At 43.6% G+C, this 21271-nt stretch overlaps 1 long non-coding RNA gene across 1 annotated transcript in view; it reads left to right on the top strand.

Annotated features, from left to right (window-relative positions):
* The window catches only part of LOC143981884 (uncharacterized), a 505337-nt gene that overhangs the window by 385299 nt on the left and 98767 nt on the right, over positions 1 to 21271 (top strand). The window contains exon 6 of the long non-coding RNA XR_013274374.1: positions 12337 to 12386. This is a non-coding gene — a long non-coding RNA (uncharacterized LOC143981884). The remainder of the gene's footprint in view (positions 1 to 12336; positions 12387 to 21271) is intronic.

Below are 21271 nucleotides of genomic sequence, written 5' to 3'. Positions count from 1 at the left end.
ATTTTTTTCCCCAAAAATAATTTTTTTGAGCACTTTTATTCCTATTACAAGGAATGTAAACATCCCTTGTAATAGGAATATGGCATGACAGGTCCTCTTTACAGTGAGATATGGGGTCAATAAGACCCCACATCTCACCTCTAGGCTGGAAAGCCTGAAATAAAAAAAAATAAAAAAAAGATTCTGTCTTTGATCGTATTGGCGAGTCGGTAGAAGCACCGGAGGGCGGCGGGAGGGGGGGATGTCTATGGCTGGGTATTGCAGGGTATCACCGACTATGGCTGGGTATTGTAGGGTATCTCCGAGTATGGCTGGGTGTCTCTGAGTATGGCAATTTATGGCAGGGTATTGCAGAGTATTGGCAGGGTATTGTAGAGTATTGGCTGGAATTTTACTGCAGAGTATTGGCGGGTACTGCAGAGTATTGGAGGGTAGTGCAGATTATAAGCTGGTATTGCAGAGTATTGGCGGGTGTTGCAGAGTATTGGCGGGTGTTGCAGAGTATTTGCGGGTGTTGCAGAGTGTTGTAGAGTATTTGCGGGTATTGCAGAGTATTTTCAGGTATTGCAGAGTATTGCAGAGTATTTGTGGGCATTGCAGAGTATTGGAGGTTATTGCAGAGTATTGCAGAGTATTGGCGGGTGCTGCAGAGTATTTGCGGGTGTTGCAGAGTATTGCAGAGTATTTGTGGGTATTGCAGAGTATTTGCAGAGTATTGCAGAGTATTTGCGGGTATTGCAGAGTATTTGTGGGTATTGCAGAGTATTTGCTGGTACTGCAGAGTATTGCAGGGTATTGCAGAGTAATGGCAGGGAATTGAGGGGTTAAATTTCGGTGAGCAGCGATGTGGGCACTGCAGATGCAGCCCACAGCGCTGCTGACACCGATCTCTTCCCCCTCCGCTGTACCGATCGGTACAGAGAGGGGGAGGGAGGAACCGGCGTCATAACATGATTTACAAGTGATCACTCCATCATTTGACGGAGCGATCATGTGGTAAACGGCCGCGATGAGCAGCCGTTTACCGTGATCCGTGATGCGCCGGGTCCTGTGGACCTGTCGGTCACGGAAGCTCTCGAGTGCGTGCCCCAGGGGGCGCGCGAGAGCAGAATTCTGGGATGACTTCATATGACGGCCTCCTAGAGTTAAACAACCGCCCTGTAGCCGTCATTCGGCTATGGGCCGGTTGTTAAGTGGTTAAAGGCAAAAAAACAAAACAAAAAACAGCAAACATGTTATACTTACCTTCTCTGTGCAGTGGTTTTGCACAGAGCAGCCCCGATCTTCTTCTTCACAGGTCCCCACCAGTGCTCTTGGCCCCTCCCTTCTGTCAAGTGCCCCCAGAGCAACCAGCTTGCAATTGGGATACCCAAGCTCCCATTCACACACAGAGCAATGGCTCAAGCCTGCCCCCTCTCTCTCCTCATTGGCCCCCATTGCTGTATTTGACAGCAGTGAGAGTCAATGGCTCTAGCTGCTGTCTCAGTCATTGAGGAGGGAGAGTCCCTGGAGAGCCCCTGGAGAGTCCCTGGAAGGCCCCTGGAGATTCTCTGGGGAGCTGAGGCTCTCGTGAACATGGCTGGATCGTGATGGGGCTCATATAAGTATTGGGGAGGCTTTGGGGCTGCTACATCAAGAAGGTTTTTTTACCTTCATGCAGTTTTTTTATTGTCTGCATCCCCATATGGGAGATTTGCCTTTACTTCCTGTCCTAGTGACACCTAGGGAGTTAAAGTCTCCTCTTAGAAGTACAAACAGGATACTCAGCAATTCAAACCTGACAGAGAATCTGACTCTTACTTGCCCTAAGTAAGGCTTTTCTGGTGTTCCCTTGAAAAGTTACAATTTAAAGTCACAATTGAGCAGATAAGACACAAAAGGCCCTATACACCATTTACAATTCAAACACCTGCCAGTGTTATTTACCTGCACTGTTGTCGGGATTCGGAGATCACAGCTTAGATGAAAAGTTCATTTGATCTCCAGTTATAAATGATACGCATTTGTTTGAGGTGAAAGCATTACCATGGCTTACTAAATTCATAGACTAAAAAACGTGCCATACCCTGGCACACATTCATATATTTTTTTTTTTTTTGCATTAACCGCATGCTTTGTCCAGGCTTTCAGGGATAACAGACAAAAGCAGTGGGAAATTCTATTAAAGTCTATACAAAAATGGAACTATATATGTCTATGATCTGACCGACATGTTCATAATAGAGTGCTCTTTCACCCTCTCTAGATACAGTATAGACTTAAAGATAAAGAACATTGTATTTAAAATGCCCAGGAGGGGCAAAGGTAATGGAATGCAAGCCCTTGTACACCAGCGGGATATCTGTGGGCCTGGCAACCCATCAGAGTAATAAACACTCTTCTGCCAGTGGTTTCAGTCACTGTAAGCTTTACTCTTAACTAGTTATTCAGCAACACATACAGTTTACAGAAAAATGAAATACTGTAAGTATGATAGGTTTGTGTGCAATTGATTAAATGAATGAAATTTGTGAAACTGAATTTGTCACATATGAAAAGTAAGTGATAAACTAACCTTAGATCTAACTTTATAATTTAACCTCCAATCTGAACATATTTCAGAAATTAAAAAGGATCTGTGCTGTGGAACCTCTGCACCAAAATAGTCAAGTCAAGGTCAAAGAACCAGTATAGCCTATAGCAGAGATGACGAACCATGGCACCCCAGATGTTTTGGAACTACATTTCCCGTGATGCTCATGCACTCTGCAGTGTAGTTGAGCATCATGGGAAATGTAGTTTGAAAACATCTGGGGTGCCAAGTTTCGCCATCACTATCCTTTACTATAGCCTTGCAGCATCTGATCTATAAACATAGCACTGACCTTCTATTACGTTGTGCACTGTGTCTCTGGAGATGTCCATGGAGGTGGAGGAACAGAGTTTTACTTTCTAATCTCAGATCTGACCCCTGATGAATAATGATTTGATTACTGGTGGGAATTTGGTCAAGAATCAACAAGAGATGGAGAAAACATAGACTGACAGAGCCAGAAGCATGGAGTTCCATGCACTGCAGATTTACCGGTACAACTTCCTCTTCAGCATGTAGGCAGGGCCTAGTCAGTTTACCTGGAGACTGAGAGGAACCATCACAGTTATTTGAACACTGTATGCATATTAATTAAATAGGCATAATCTAGGCAGGTATAGCATTGGTACTACATATAGTATGTTGTAGGCCAGGCTTTCTCAACCTTTTAACCCTAGAGGAACCCCAAAAATTATTTTCAAGTCTTGAGGAACCCTTACTAAAACCAATTCATCAATAGAACAATGCCCCTTATACTGGTGGTCAATAGGAAGAATGTTCCCCTTAAAATGGTGCTCAGAATGCCACCCTTAAAGACAGCTAAACGTATATTTGGTGTCATGCTGATGGCTTTGCTAAGTGATGCTGAACCTTGGACAATGTAGCCACCATCAAAAAGGTGGTTCATCAGCCACAGCTCAAGGAACCCCTAGCAACCTCTGGAGGAACCCCATGGTTCCACGGAACCCTGGTTGAGAATGGCTGTTGTAGATAAAGTAATGTTTATAAGAAAGGCAGCTTTCCAGCCCTCCTACATGGTGGGCACCCCAAATGATACAGAATTCCACTATGTATGGAATCCCCAGTCAAGATAGCCAACAAAATCTTGCAGAACTTCTGTATCCAATCGGATTGCTGTCCTCCCCAAGATAACTGCATGGTGTCTATAGCAGGAGACACTTATTCCTCAATGGGCTCCTGCAAGCCTGGAAAAATGGAACAGTGCCACCTCCGGGTTTGAGGAAATAGTTCAGCCTACACCTGACTACAAGCAGATCCTCAGAAGAGCATCGAGCAGTACCATTGTAGCATTACCATTTCTCACTCCAAATTTCATGTGAATAGCAGTCATCAGAGGTAGTCTATGCCTTAGATCAGGGGTTCTAAATTTAGAGTATGTATACCCATATTCCTACAGTTCCATGGTTATATTGCATACAAACAACAATAGACATTTATTGTACCTAGCTTGTGCATTTGTGACATGCAATTTTTATTTAAATTTTTTTTCAATATGACACAATCCTTATAACTTTATTATAATGATTGTGTTACTACAGTATCTGCCAATATGTAAAGTAAAACTATGCCAATGACATACTCTGAAGTCACCCTGGTACCTAATAGGACTTGTTATGTTAAGGGTTTTAAATGTGCAGCAAAGGGGTAATGGGACATTAGAGGTTTGTAATCATAAAAGGGTTACAAAATCCCTGACTTGGATAATCTCACGTTGTAGATATGCAGCTATGAAGCTACAGGCATAGTCACATGACAGGAAGTATACTGCTATTTCCCAGGAGGAGTTTCAGTTAAAAGGCAAAGTTTTCAGGTTATTGCTTAAATATGATTAACCTTAGTAGATATTCCCTTAGATAGCATATCTTTACATTTTGAGTATACACTATATTGTCAAAAATATTGGGATGCCTGCGTTTACACGCATATGAACTTTAATGGCATCCCAGTCTTAGTCGGTAGAGTTCAATATTTAGTTGGCCCACCCTTTGCAGCTATAACAGCTTCACCTCTTCTGGGAAGGCTGTCCAAAAGGTTTAGGAGTGTGTCTATGGGACTATTAACAATTCTTCCAGAATCAAATTTGAGAGGTCAGGCGTTGGTATTGGATGAGAAGGCCTGGCTCGTAGTCTCCACTCTAATTCATCCCAAAGGTGTTCTATCGGATTGGGGTCGGGACTCTGTGCAGGCCAGTCAATTTCCTCCAACCACCCCAAATTCACTCATCCATGTCTTTATGGACCTTGCTTTGTGCACTGGTGTGCAGTCATGTTGGAACAGGAAGGAGCCACCCCCAAACTGTTCCCACAAAATTGGGAGCATGAAATTGTCCAAAATGTCTTGGTATGCTGACACCTTAAGAGTCCCCTTCTTCACTGGAACAAAGGGACCAAGCTCAATCTCTGAAAAACATCCCCACAGCATGATCCAGCTCACCAAATGATTTGGACCAGTGCACAAAGCAAGGTCCATAAAGACATGGATGAGCGAGTTTGGCAATATAGTGTCTCATCCAATGTAACCCAAAAGTCTACTTCTGAAGCTAACCCTTAAACTTAAGATAAGTATACTTTGAGAAAAAGTGAACTTATGCTGCCTGTGCACCCCCACTCCAGGCTAAACCATGCTGCGTCTCCTCCATCTTGGGTGCCGGCCTTCACCTGCTCATTCCAGATGACCATGCACACTTCCAGAAAGTAGTAGCTGCACTCTGGTTCCAGTAACTTTATTAGTACAACTCCAAACACAACCTCCCCCTGACAAGCTTCACTTCCTTCAGAGCTCTACACTTAGGTAATGTTGGGGGTGACACACGTCAGAGGGAGGTGTTTTTGCAGTTGGTGTTGTAATAATAAAGTTATACTGCAGAACAGGAAGTTTTGCTACTATTTTCTGGAATGCATAAAAAATTCTATGTATTAAAGCTGAACTCCGGCATTACCCTTAGTCTTGCATCATTGTACAGACTCGTCTCTGACATTGCTTACTCTGATTTCTCAGCTTGCTGTGAACTTCTCACAGTGTGCATTAGAAGCTTCAGAAAGTCAGGCAGAACTTAATTTCCTGGCTGGAGGATGTCCAGCATCATCTATCAACCCCCCCCCCCCCCCCCCATCTTATTGTTCCTGGCCCCAGAACGTTACCTAGGGCAGTCTTCATGCAAATTTCAGCCTGTCTAAGAATGTCAACTACTTCAAACTGACAAATCTAGGTACCCCCCCCAAAAAAAAATGGCCAATAGGGTTAGAGGAAAAGAGGAGGAGGACATAAAGCAGAACGTAACCTTTAGAGTAAAGTTACCCTTTAATGCATTCTATGCCGGATACAGATCTCCCCTCCACTCTCAAAGGCTCTCACACGCTTGCCTGAGAGCAGCAGGAGCCATTGGCACCTGCTGCCAAAGTCAAAACTTGTGAGAAGAGCAGGGGCGGGACCGAGCGTACACGCTCATATGTCTGCCCCATAATAAGAGGTTTCATAAGGTGCCACACGGAACAGAGGAGAAGTAGAAAGCAGCAGTGGGGGACCCCAGAAGAGGAGGTTTGGGGCCGCTCTCTGCAATACCCCTACACAGAGCAGGCAAGTATAATGTAGCGGCCATAACCCGTTGCAGGGCGGCCTTGACTTATTGGGCCTACCAGTTACCTTCTCTTGGCCTGCTCTTCCACCTCTAGGGGTTCCCAGGGTTGATACCCAACGACTTGAACACTGACACAGAAGAAGTCCTCTTTAAAAGGTTTTATTTTGCAGCAACCACTTCAATAACAGAGTCTCTTAGGGAACAGAGGACAGGGGTGAAGAACTCAGGCACCTTGAACTGCAGGTCTAACAAAGTCTCTATTTCCACCCAGAGAGAAGCCACTCGCAACTGGGTACTTCAAGGCTGAACAGATCTCTAGCCAGAGATCATGGCAGTCAGCACGTTGACTAAAAACTTGAACAATCAACTAAGGGTGAACAGGAACCTTTTTCCTCAGTACCTGGAACGTTTTCCGTCTCCTCAATGGTACTGGAAAAGTGTGAATTTGTCAATGTCTTTCCCAACTCAGTAACCAGGCACTTCCCAGGATGCCACTTGCCGTCCCTCCTCCAAAGAGTCCTCCCCCGGTCACTTCCACGAGCTGTGGTGTCCCTCCAAGCCGAGAGCACACCCGAACACCTTGAATCCTCCCTCAGTTACTGCGCCTCGGACCAGCCGGGTCCGACCGAGACTCGGGAACAGACGGATCCCTCCCCCAAACCAGGCAGGTCTATCAGGGGCCATCAACAGGAACATGTTGTGGGATGTCGAACCCCTCGTAACCAGGACCCCTCACATGGCTACCCCAGTCCTGGAACCAGACCAGACCCCACGGGTCTCACGAAGTCCTCTCCCTGAACACGTGACCCACACCCCTTAAGTACCCCTTCCCAGATTCCTCAGCAGGCCCCGACACTCCCACTGATTAGCTCCGAGAAGGCTGATACCTAAACATTCAACCAGACCTGGTTCTGGCCTGTCATGTGCACCTCACCGTCCACATGACCAGGCAGAACTTCCAAACACAGTCTGGCCAGACTGGTGTTAAGGCCGACCTACACAATTAACCCTCAGAACCCCTATTGTTCTGAGGCAAAAAAAATGTACATGTGTGTCCAAAATGTCATCCGCTACATAACATTTGTATTATTTTTAACTTATGAAAAAATGTACTTTACAACTCCTCTTTAGAAATGAAAGCCCATCTGCGGCCAACGTTTTTATTGTTATTTTAGATACACTAATGAAGACTTACTTCTGTTAGTTTTTTTACCTTTGTTGTGCTGGGGAATCTTCCTTTGACTTCTGTTTTGGTAGAGAGTGGAGATGGCACAAGAACAGGAACTGAGTGAAAATTTCCCCTGTGGAAATACAAAAATAAATGCTCTTGTTTCGGAAAGGTGGGAATGTGTTTGAACTACTATCAGGCTTTTATTGTGGTCTGTTTGAGGGGACTCGCTCTCACTTCCTGTCCCAATGCCACTTATTCATTAGTATAACAATAAACGCTGGCAATACACAGAAAGATTTATTTTGTTCAGACTGCAGACTGAATTAAAAAAAACAAAAAAAATACTGATTCTTCCATCCATGCTGAACAGCTGAGATGAACAAATCCACCCTGCCAGCTCTTGTCTTGTTATCTGACAGCAGGCTTTAGTAGCTGTCAGAATACCTAAACAGTACTTGCATCTGATTGGATGCAGGAGCTGTTTAGCCAACAATTGTCCCCCTGGCTCCGACTCAACTGTTCAATTGACTTTTGTCTATTTGGCACCCATGGCTCCAATTTCAGCCCATTCAGCATGAATCAGCCAAAATTCGAGCAGTGTAAGCCAGCCTATACCTGACAGAATATTTCAGATACAAGTAAACATTTTAAATGATTCAAAGTAAAGGTTTCTGCATTTGAAGTAAATCATAAAAGGTAAAAATAAATTTTAAAAAAGCATTTTATATCATGTCAAGGACTCTGGAAATTCATTTTATTCCAGAGCTGCCATGTCAGGCCTCCTGCAAATAACACAGCATCCATTCAACAAATGTGGACAATGGGAACAATACCTTTGTGGGTTTTTTTTTTTTATTGGAATGCTGTGAGAAATCAAAAAAAAAAAAAAAATACACAAAAGTATTAAATCATAATGACGGAATACAAAATAAAAGGTTGTACAAATTACATGCAAGGAGCTTCTTCTATAAAGATACCAAGGCTTCTTATTCACACAGAAGAATAAAAATGCTCTAGAAACAATGTGTGAAGGTCCAGGGACTCAGTAAAAACATCAGATATGAAGAATTGTGGACAAATTACAAATAAGGATGTTTTAAAGGTATTGCACACTTTTAAATATTTGTTTTAACTATGTATTGGTGTAGTTGTATTCCCTGTCCTATTTGTTTGCCCTACCATGTAATGATGGGCTCACATGTTGTGGTTACAGTTTGTGGTGTCATGGCTGACCAATTCCGCGGTCAAGCACCTGGCTTTAAAGTGACACTAAACAAAATCCTTATCCTCCAAAACAAATCCATATATACACTATATTACCAAAGGTATTGGGACGCCTGCCTTTACACACACATGAACTTTAATGGCATCCCAGTCTTAGTCCATAGGGTTCAATATTGAGTTGGCCCACCCTTTGCAGCTATATCAGCTTCAACTCTTTTGGGAAGACTGCCCACAAGGTTTAGGAGTGTGGCTATGGGAATGTTTGACCATTCTTCCAGAAGCGCATTTGTGAGGTCAGAAACTGATGTGGATGACAATAGATTCTTGTGCCGTTTAGGATCGGTCACTATGAGGAGTAATCCAGATGCTCCCATGTCTGTATCAAGAGTGCCGGTGAGGGATGGAGCTTGTCCCAGAACCCTTTAAAATTATGGACAGTCTCACACATGCACACTGGTACTGACTAGTATTCCAGGGTTTTTCCTCTCTCTCAGTTTCTCTCCATCACTCATCTATAATGACCCCAGTGTTGATGAAGGGGGGCAGGGGAGGATCAAACAAGATTAAAATGGTGCACAATAAAAACCTGTGGCTTTGTGTAACTAAAAGGTGGGCTTGAGCCACCTGCTGGCTTGTATACATTTTTGTGCAATATTTAGGCATTTTGCCAATGCACTCCTGAAGAAACCTCAAGGCACCCCAGGGTGCCTGGGCAATATTTAGGAAGTTTGCCAATGCACCCCTGAAGAAACCTCAAGGCACCCCAAGGTGACTGGGCAATATTTAGGCATTTTGCCAATGCACCCCTGAAGAAACCTCAAGGCACCCCAGGGTGCCTGGGCAATATTTAGGCATTTTTCTAATGCACCCCTGAAGAAACCTCAAGGCACCCGGTGCCTGGGCAATATTTAGGCATTTTTCTAATGCACCCCTGAAGAAACCTCAAGGCACCCCAGGGTGCCTGGGCACCCAGGTTGGAAAAGGTTGATCTAGCCTTCAATACTCTCGGCCATTAAAGGGTAACATGAAGTTCTCAATTTATACTTCAAAAATTGATGTGCACTCACACATCTTATTTTGATATATAACATTTTTTTCATGTACTTTCCCCCTTTATAGTGTAGTTTAGGGCAAGCATAAAAAGATTCACATGCATGCACTGTTTTATTCCGCTGTGAGCTACAGATATCGCCACCAGCAAGTTACCAATAGCCACGTTAGGTTCAAGAAATTCCAGTGGCCATTTTTTACATGTATGTACAGGCTCTTTTGTATACAGCTGATCCATGACAATCCGTAAATTCTGAAAATACAGGGCAAACCAGGACATAGCCGTGGGAAAAACAACTTAAAGATGGAGAAGTTAAATTTAATTTAAAGAAAAATGATTGTGGATAAGAAATAAAGTGATAAAAAATTACCATGGGCTTCAAATGCAAAGTGGGTATTCAGATTGCAGTATGATCACTGACATGCTAGTAACATTAAAAGTGTTTTTCTTCCTTAAAAGCTTTAACAAGTGGGGCCTCAAAATGCTATTTTTATAACCATTTGCAGAGAAACAGACTTGATTTAGGTTTTCTGTAATCCCAGTTTATCACTGAAGAGAACAGATTTACATTATTAGACAAAGCAGCATACGTGTGTATAGTGTGCTCTCTAGTGGTGCTTCCTATATACGCTACAACATATAAGAAATAGGGATTCAATGAAATGCTGCCTTGGCGATGCCACGTGAGGTATCAGATTTTTTCATAATAACACATTATACCAAGTGGCAACAATAAAAGGTTAAATGAGATTGCCTATTGTTACAATCAACAAATTTAAATCATATATATATATATATATATATATATATATATATATTTTTTTTTATTGTATTATTAGCAGATAATTAAAAAAAAACATTCCAATCAAAATGTAAATAATAATCATTGAAATGCATGCAGGGTTCATCTATAAAGTAAAAAGGTTTTCATTCCAGCATTGCTTATAAATCACCCTGCTCCCTCTTGTCTGTAATCTGGTGATCCTGCTACACACCTGCAGGCGATGCTTTTTATATATGTAGGTGGTGTGCAGCACAATAATTCACACAATCAGGTGCAGTGGAAAATTTGTATTGAAATAGTTCAGCAACAATTCACAATGGTGAATTCCCAGTGGGAAGGCTGCCCAACCGGTTTTCAGTAATGTGAAGAAATCAGGGATCAGCTGGACTGACAGCATCTGTTAAGAGAGCAGAATGCAGGTTGGCCGTCTTGTGCCCAAGTGGGATGATGACCAAAGGAGTTGCAACTCTACACTTTCCTTCCTTGTCAGGAACCTCAACCTACCGCTAGTGCTGTCCCTAACGGGCGGGGTACCTGTCCTTATTCTACCAACTGGCAAAAGTACACCAAACCTGGGAGCCAGGGCCTTAAATAGGCTCTGCCTGACCCAGGATGTCTGCCAGCGTCACATGGAGTGGCAGCATTTTACATTTCTGCCATGGGCCTGTTTATTTGACAACAACTTTGTCATAATTTAAGATAATAAAGTAATACATATACATGGCTCCCAACTGTCCCTGATTTAGAGGGACTGTCCCTGATTTCAAACAAAGTCCCTCTGTCCCTCTTTCCTCCTCATTTGTCCCTCATTTTGGGTCTGATCTATATAATTATATATAAAATACACCATTTATCTTTTAAAAAATGTTTCCCAGTGCTAAACCTTCCATCCAGTTTCTAAACAGTTGCATTTGGAAATTTCAAAAGCTAGTATAAAGGAAGAGTAGTTATAAAAAAAAACACTTTTAACGTTTAACTAAGGTTTTTTTTTGTTTAATTCTCTTTTAAGAAGGCAAAACTAGGTACCCGCTGCCCCTCCAAAAAAAGTGACATGTCAAATGTGTCAAGTCAGTAGTCCTTAAAGCTGAAGTTCCACTTTTGGATGGAACTCCGCTTTAAAAGGTATCTATAGCCAAATTATCAATTAGGTATCAGTAGTAGAGAATGGCCTGTTCTCTCACTAACTGTTTCCTGTTGAGATTTCCCTTTACTTCTTGTCCTGTAAACACAATAGACATGTGCGATTCGTTTCGTACGAAACTCAAATTCGTACGAATTTCCCTAAATTCGTACGTTCGGGAGGATCCGAAATACGAATTGCCATGTGTCCGAATTTTGTACAAAATACAAACTTTTGTTTACGAATCCCCAGGAGGAAGTCAGCACAGCACAGGGATGGGGGGAGCCCCTCATCTAACGAAAATTCATATTTCGGATAGGAAATTCTTGAACGGAATTTCGTATTTTGGATAAAAACCAAAATTCCATCAGCATCAACTGTCATATTGAGGTATATTTTTGCCTTTAAATTCAACGTACCGAACGTTCATACAAGTTAACGAACCTAACGTCAATTCGTATTTCGTACAAATTGCAATTGAATTTCGGACACGAAATACGAAGTACGAATTAATTTTAATACGAACCATAACGGAACAGAACGAAACAAATTTATTGAAGGCACCCATGTCTAAAACACAACAGAAAGTGACTGGCGACCTGTCCAAAGTGGGGAAAATTCACTCTCAAGCTGGCCATAAATGGACCAAAATTGAATTTTTTTCAGCAGGTACTGGCCATACTTCGATCCATGCATGGGCGGGCTGGTTGTACATATATTGTTCTTTTTTTAAAGAAAATAAATGCAATAAATAAGAAAATGTATTTTTATTAATATTATTGCAAAAATGATAATATAAAGATTTTTTTTTTGTAGGTGCAACAATCATGATGATCTGCCAGTGTAAACTCCTGACAGCAAAGAAGGTAAAACACTCATCTTGTGGATGTATTGCTACTATAAGTTTAATCGTAAAGAACATTTTTGGACTGTGTGTCTGATATGCTAAAGTAGTAATTGTTGTGCTGGCTAAGGGCCGGTTCACACAGGGGGCGATGCGAGGCGACACCGACTTGCCTCGCCGCGACCTGCCGCGATCTCAGCGGCGACTTGCAAATTACTTCTGTATAGAAGTCAATGCAAGTCGCCCCGAGGTCGCCCAAAAGTAGTACAGGAACCTTTTTTCTGAGTCGGAGTGACTCGCGTCGCTCCTCTCAGAACGGTTCCATTGTACAGAACGGGGGCGACTTGTCAGGTAGCGGCGAGGCAAGTCGTGTCGCCTCGCATCGCCCCCAGTGTGAACCGGCCCTAAGTAAACCGTATTTAGGTAGGGGATTTTCCATCATGGATACAAGGTGAGGAAGTACAGAAGGACCAGTGGGTGATTAGCTGAGATTGTCATCACAAGTACAGGAATTGAGAGGAAAACCCCCTAACAAGGCCACAGTTTGGTTGCAAATTACACTTTAACTTAACCTTTTACCTGACCCTAACCTTCACACTTGAACCCCAAGACTTAACCCAACCACTATAATTACATATTAAAGAGATTTAGTTAAAGTGGTGGTGGAGTTGGAAACTCTTTTGGGTTTTTAGTACTGTCTGTGTCCCATCAGGTAGATTCACTTTTTTATTTCAAATCTTGTAATAGGGATGCCTACCTAAGTGTAGGTTCACACTAGTGCAACTTGGGATCCGACTTGTCAGACCTCAAGTCGCCCCAAGTCGCTTGACATCAGAAATTCCATTGAAGTAAATGAGAGCCTTCTTAATATACATTACTGAAGTCGCTCCGACTTCAGAAAAGGTTCCTGTACTACTTCAATCCAACTTTTAAGCGACTTGTACCCATAGAATTCAATGAAAGTTGTCTCCAAAATCAGATCATGTCTTAACTGAAGCAACAATACAGGAATATAAAATTGTTTTCTCAGGCAAACCCCTCCCTCCCCCTCCCTCCCACAGAGCTGATTGTTGTTTGATTGGCCACTGCAAAGTTGCCTGTCCTAGAGGTTACTTGAAGTCGCCTTGTATGTCACCTCAAGTCGTCTTGTAAGTCACACTGTGGTACGGGCTCAGGTCGCGTCCAGGTCGCCTCGCAAAGTCGTGTTGCCCCTGTGTGAACCGGCACTAAGAGAGCATAGCTCTTATTTTGAAGTGGTTTCTTCTCATTTTCTTTTGTGTTTACAAGATTTAAAGTAAAGAGAAATGTCCCTAGTGGATCACAGGTGGTAATACTTGGAAGGGTTTTTAACAATTTCCTACAAAAAAAGTTTTGACTTTAAATATACATAATGTTTAACCTTAAAGTTTCACTAAAGGCACAACTTTTTTTATTTTTTAGATTGAGTAAGGGAGGGTTGTTACCCCTGGCAGTTTTTTTTGTTATTGATATCTGTCTTTCCATTGGGGAGATTTTTCTTCACTTCCTGTCCCAAAACAGGAAGTGAGAGAAAATCCCTCCAAAGTGAGAGAATCCCTGGGTGTCACCAGAACTAGCATCCCCATTGGAAGATTTCCCCTCTATTACTGTATTGATGTCAACCCAAAATTAAGGATTTTCTTTTCATTTCAATGATAACAGTAAACAGGACAAATAGAGAGGGTGAATCACTCTAACAGGAACAAAGACAGCAATAAAACCCAAGAGGGTTCTAATCCCTTTACATGCTATGCAAAACTAAAAACTAAATAAAAAAAGGTTTGCTTTTAGTGACACTTGAATAATTCAATTCATATTCAGTATTATGTGATCTTAAGCTTTCCATAGATGAATCAATTAGATCCATCTATGGCCATTTCTGCTCATCAGAAGGTGATCTAAGGGCCGACTTCTGTTGAAAGTGACTGTTGTAGTACTTTTGTTGATCAGCAGCTTTCAGACAATCAGCTGCAGCTGCTGGTCAGTGTATTCTAACAGCAGAGGAATCCCGCTGTCAGAATGGCATGGGGGGTGGGGGTTCTCCATTTACCTCGCATGTGTGGATGGGGAAATCTGTTTGTTTTTTTGCAATCAGACCGCGGACTTGTTTAAACATATGGACTGTCTATGGCCAGCTTTAGTTTAGGCTGAGGAAGCTTGGACGCAGCAGGTTTTTATACATGAAATAGATACTTTTCCTTTACATTTTATAATGTGGGGGGCGTGGTCAAGCTGGTGGCCTGAGTGGACATGTGTGATTGGAGCTCCGCATATACCTACTTATTTTATCCGTAATTCTTGGGATTTCATCACAACCGACACCTGTCCTTTACTCTGGAGGACCTCAAGGTATGAGATGGGGGAAGTCTGGCTCCACGTGATGAGGTGCCTCAGCTCCTAAGGCCTGGAGAAGAACCAATTCACGGCCTTCATGCAAGCTATTTCAAGCTGCAAAACTACACTGACAGAAAAAATTGATCTTCTGCAAACTGACTTTGGGCTTATTCGGAGAGACATGGATGGATTCCGGGACCAGCTGGGAGAAGCGGAGTGACAAGTGGGTGAATCGGATGATGCCGCTAGAGACCAACGGGCATCAATCAACACTTTACAAGTTAAGATGAAAGCCCTGGAGTCCTGTGCTCAAGATAGTGAGAACTGGAGCAGACGAAACAACCTGAGGGTGGTTGGCCTGCCAGAGGGAGGGGAGGGACAAGATCCCACTATCTTCACGGAACATCTCCTCCACACCCTTCTCCCCAGAGCGCAGTTCTCCCCTCACTTCATTGTGGAAAGAGCCCACAGGGCTCCCCACCACGCATCTTTATATTCCAGCTCTTGAACTTCAGGGTTTGTGACCTTATCCTCCGTGAGGTGTAGAAGATTGATGAGCTCTGTTTTGAAGACACTAAACTCATGCTCTTCCCGGACTACTCTGTTGAAACACAGAGGATCCGCAGAACCTGGTTAAGGCCCAACTTCACACGCGAGGGATGAATTACAGCATGCTGTTCCCTGCACACCTTCAAGTTGTGGATGGGGAATCTATAAAGTATTTTGTCTCCCAGAGGATGCCTCCCAATGGCTTGACAACCTACCTAGAGCATGGTAACTGTTTCTTGTGCTATTCACCTTTTGCCTATTCAATTGCTCTTTCAGTTTTGCCCCTGCTGGGAGACTCCCCCCCCCCCCCCATTTTGGGGCCTGTAGTTTTCACATGGCACACTCTCCTTAAATCTGTGGCTGGTCACATTCACCCAGGACCAGTGATTGCTGGATGAGAACCTGATAATGTGCTCCCATCACCACCTAGTTCCCTGTCTCTGGGGGATGGCTGACCAATCTACATCTTCCCAGAGGACTGACCCGAAGACAGTGACAGGCATTCCACTTGCAACATGGTCAGCCTCCTTCTGCTGGGACCTACAACCTGGACTCTTCCTCTGCTTGGATCTCCCCGTCTATACTTTCTCCTGCTTCGGACTCCAGTTCTTTTAAGTTTCTTCTAGGTCCCCCCATTGCACTCTGTTCTTGATGGTTGAGGACTTTTCTCTGATTAACAGGCACAGATGGCAACACGAATACCTGGGACAGACTACTCCACATTCTACTGTTACATGTAACTAAGTTTGTGCCCCTAGAGGATGCTTGGTGTTTTTTTATTTTATTTTATTCTTATTTTTATTCTTTTTACACGACATATAATCCCATTTTGTACTGTTATTTCTATGCAGGTATTTTTGGCTACTGCCTGCGGACCAAGTAGATCACATGGTCCTAATGTATAGGTTCTCTGTTTGATAGCGTATCTCATTGCTCCCATAGGAGAATGTGTGGGGTTTATTAGTTCTGTGAGTTGGGGGATAAGGCACTCCAAGTTTTCTTTTTCTAATGGATGTGCGGGGTGGGGTATGTTTATGTGTTCTTTTTTGTTCCAATCTGGTAAATGCAGTGGGTCTCCCTTTTTGATGATGCATGGTGTGCCTAGGACATGGACGAGTGGCCGGGTGAGGGGTGAGGAGGTTGCAGTGCTATTAATGCTGAAGATGGGACCTTCCCCTGCAGGTCAGGGGATGATTCTCTATCCTACTGTTACTCCACACATATGTATTGTATGGCCCCCATACGACTTGTCTCTTGAAATGTCAGGGGTCTTAACGAGAAAATCAAGGGCTCCCTGGTTAGGTCATTTCTCAAACAGCATAACCCAAACAGCATGCATCTTGCAGGAGACCCACTTGGTGGGTAGCAAGATAATGAGCCTTAAAAAAACCATGAGTGGGACATTACTATCACGCTACTTACTCTGGCTATGCCAGGGAAGTTAGTATCTTGATACACAAATTCCTCACCTACAAACTCCTAGATGTTAAACTTGACCCGGAGGGCAGGTATGGGCTGCTACATGTAATAATTGATGCACTTGAGCTGTTGATTGTGGAAATATATATACCTCCACCTGCCACTGTTTCACTGCTGAAATGCTTGGTCCCCATTCTCTTTATAGTACCTTTGCAACAGATAACATTATCATAGCTGGGGATTTCAACATGCTTCCAAACCCATCTCTAGATAAGCTGGAATCCGGCAGCTTCCAGATGTGTGGAGATGGAAGCACCCTAATGAGCGTGCTTTTACCTGCCATTCAGCTTCATAGCATAGATCTGATTCTTCAATAGATCTGATTTATGCTAGTAGTGGTGCTCCTGCTGAAGGTTAAAGAAGTTAAGATCCTCCCAAGAGGTATCTCAGATCATGTTCCCCTGCTTTGCTGCCTCCAAACGTTGACTCCACCCTCCGAGAGATTATGGCGACTTTCTCGCTACTGGATCTCTGACCCTACAATAGAATATGACATAGTTAAACATATCTCAGAATTTTAGCTGCTGAAGCGATATGGCATGCCTTCAAGGCATATATTCAGGGTTGCTTCCAGTCCTCTATCTCTGTAGCCCGCTGTGATGCAGCTGTAACTATTGAGGAGGCTGAGACCAAGGAGCATACCTTGGAGTCTCAATACGTCCTCTCTAAAAACCTGATTACTTGTCTAGATATGCAGGCAGCTTATTGTGAGGTAGTTCTCCTAAGGGTGACAAAGGCCAAAAAAAACAACTGGCACAAACACAGCACATCTTTGAGCAGGGAGAGAAAACTGGACGGCTCTTGGCCTGGTTTTCTAGAGAACAACAGCCGGTCACCAGTATAGCTCGCATTAAGGATAACCATGGGACAGTGTTAATAGACCCACAGGCCATCAATGCTCACTTTGCTTCCTATTACAAGTCCCTGTACTCTCTCCGGGTGCTGTATTCAGACGAGGAACTGAGAAGCTGCTTGGATCAGATAGCCTTCCCTATGCTTACTAGGGACAGTTTAGATAGCCCAATTACTCTCAAGGAGGTACAGCAAGCCCTGGGTGCCCTAGAGGTGGGGAAGACTCCTGGGGTGGATGATCTACCCCCGGAGTTCTATAAGCATTATGGGGAATAACTGTTGCCCAAGTTATATGCCATGATGACTCAAGCCCTGGAGGGGGGTGCTCTTCCTGCCTCCATGGCCAAGGCAATCATTGTGGTGATTCCCAAGCCAGATAATGACCCTGAACTATGCACATCTTACCAGCCCATATCCCTGATTAATGTTGATGTTACGATACTCACCAAGGTGCTAGCTGGTAGACTACATGACGTTATTCTTACTCTGATTCATGAGGACCAGACAGGGTTTATGCCTGGTAAGGGGATGGACATCAGCCTTCAGAGACTAAATACAGTTCTGGCATCCACTGATTTTCTCACCCAGTCTAAAGCAGTGGCCTCCCTTGATGCTGAAAAAGCATTTGATTCAGTAGAATGGATCTGTCTGTGGGAGGTCCTGCCTCACTTTGGCTTTGGACCTAATTCATCTCATGGGTCAGGGCCTTGTATAGTTCTCTGTTGGCTAGAGTGCGTACTGGATCGACCATCTCCTTACCCTTCCAACTTCATACAGGCACGAGACAGGGATCTCCCCTGTCTCTAGCTATCTTTGTGCTGGCCATTGAGCCAATGGCGATTCTTTTATGTGCCTCGGAGGCAGTATGCGGAATATTCATAGGCCCAATACAGGAGAGAATTTCCCTCTATGCCGATGATACCCTTTTGTACCTGAGGAACTACGATGACTCCCTAGGGGAGGCCTTATATATTATTGACACATTTGGTCGATATTCTGGCATCCACGTCAACTGGGGAAAGTTGGGTTTTTATCCCATTGTCTCCTGCGGATGCCGCACTGCCGACCAATTCCCCACTACAGCAAGTTTTTCAATTTAAATGCTTAAGCGTTATAATACACAGAGATCTATCACAGTATATCACTCTTAACCTGACCCCGGTGGTATCCTCCCTATCTCGGAGACGCGATGTCTGGAAAACACTCCCCCTTACCCTAGTTGGCAGGGTTAGTCTAATTAAAATGACAATTCTCCCTAAATGTTGTATCTTTTTAGGCAGACCTCGATCCCTATACCAACAATTTTCTTTAATAAACTGGATAGCATAATTACCTCACTCATCTGGCATGGTAGTACACCCAGGATAGCAAAAATGACACTGCAACTCCCGACCTTCTTGGGAGGCCTGGCCTTACCCTACTTTACTAAATACTATTGGGCCACGGTCCTGGTTACTGTCCATTGGTGGCTCTTGGAAGGACCGGCCAATCTGGATATCACTTTAGAAGCGGCTCTGTTGGGCTCCTATGCTGAATTGCGGAACCTGATCCACCGAGGACCCCGATCCATTCTCCATTACCACCTCACTAGGTACCACATTAGTGTTATTATTGTCCAGTCCAAGGTGGAGAAACCAGATACTTGGTCCCACTCCCCACACACCCCACTTTGGGGTAATCCCCGACTACCCCATTTTGAAACCATGCCTGACCCAGTGATATGGGCCCGGTTTGAAATTAAAACCTTGGGAGATATAGTGTCTGACTGTAGACTGCTTAGCTTTGATGACCTCAAATAGGACTGGGCCCTACCTAACCATATGTTATTTAGATACCTACAGCTGTGTCACGTGTTTCAGGCCCAATTTCCACTAGCCATTAAGTTAGAGGTTGGTTCAAGACGTTGAGGTCTTATTGAGGGCCTCGGGGGCGGGTGGAGCTATCTCTACTCTTTATTCTATTCTGGCGGGACTTGATACCTCAAAGATCTCCCTGCTATTTTCGGCATGGTAATCAGATATCCCTGAACTGGCAGATGATTACTGGAAGGAGGGCATCCAACAGTACATCCCACTAATGATCTCGGCCAGAGACTGACTCACCCAACTGAAGTGCCTACACTGGGTCTACTACTCCCCAGAGAGACTGGCTAGAATATACACTGACAGACGACCGGCTTGCCACAGATGCGGCGCAGAGGTTGGATTCTTTTTCCATGTGGTGTGGTCATGCTCGCAGCTGAGACCCTTCTGGGTGGGGGTGGTAGAGAATATAAACTCCATAGGTAAACTGAGAGTCCCATGTGACCTAATACCCTTGCTACTGGGTATCTGCGACACGCTAGAGGCCCCCCAATCTAAAAAAACTATTTGTATTCTACGCAGTTTTCTATGCTAGGAAAGCAATCCTTCTGCAATGGAACAAGCTTGTTCCCACCTCGGTCCAGCAATGCAAACTCTGATAGGCCTAGCACTGCCCCTGTACAAGCTGACATATATGGGATGAAATTGCCCAAACAAGTTTGATAAACTATGGGCGGCATGGGTTAGTGAGCGGCGGCTGCCTCTGGATTAGGGCTCAGAATGCAGCATTATAGATGAGCTATGATATGTAGAAATACGCAAAGTGCTCAAAGACGGTAATTTTCCAATAAAGTGGAAGTGGAACTCTCCTTCCCTCCCTGCCCTCCCTCTTTCCCAACCCCCCCTTCCTCCCTAGGTATATAGGGCTGTCCTCCCCTTCTCCCATGCGCTCCTAACTCTACTCCAGTGTACTCCCGATGGTGGTTTTCCTTCTAGATATTTAGATAACAACGTGTCATACTACTGCTGTTTGGATTGCAATATAAATGGGTGCTCAATGTATGGCTGGTAAAATTGTACCACTACCTTTATATGTTTGTTTTGAAACCTAAATAAACTTTATGTAAAAAAAAAAAAAATAATTATAATGTGAATTGGTTTATGCTCACCTGTGACCTATTGATTGTAAACAATGAATTTGAATATGTCCATTTATACCTATCTGTTAATCCCCTGAACCATAACACCAGCTCTTTACCCCCTTAATCCTAATCTAATATTTTATCCATAAAGAGCCATACCTACCTTGTCCGGTGCTGAACACTGCCTTTGCTGCAGAAATCTACCAGATCAGTTCCAAGCAACATTGGTGTGCCCTTTACAAATTATACCCTCTAGTGGTCAGAGGTTGTACAGTCACTGTCCACCTACAATAGTCTGACAGTACAGCTTACAGAGATAGCTGGAAAAATTTCTATTGCATCATGGGAGCTGAGCTTTATTTTGGGGTCAGACCTGCTCAGCGTATACAGCTGAGGCTTTATATACTGTAGGTTTTTCTTTTCTTTTCTTTTCTTTTCTTTTATTTTGTAAATAATCAGAAATTAAATACTGTGTATAGACTGTATTGTGAGTTAAAGAAATCGTATGACCACAAAAATCTGTGTTGCATTGTAAGGTTCATAGTGTTCATTAGGGATGAGCCGAACACTCCCCAGTTCGGTTCGCACCAGAACCTTCGAACGGACCAAAAATTCGTACGAACTTTACAACCCTATTAAAGTCTATGGGACTCGAACGTTCGAAATCAAAAGTGCAAATTTTAAAGGCTAATATGCTAGATATGCAACAGACAACACCAGCAATAAGGGGT

This window comes from Lithobates pipiens, unplaced genomic scaffold (assembly GCF_037356315.1).
Source record: "Lithobates pipiens isolate NorthernLeopardFrog02 unplaced genomic scaffold, aLitPip1_a1.2 Scaffold_16, whole genome shotgun sequence".
NCBI classification, from domain to species: Eukaryota; Metazoa; Chordata; class Amphibia; order Anura; family Ranidae; genus Lithobates; species Lithobates pipiens.
The sequence above is the reverse complement of the archived record's forward strand: the minus strand, read 5'-3'. Positions and strand labels throughout refer to the sequence as shown.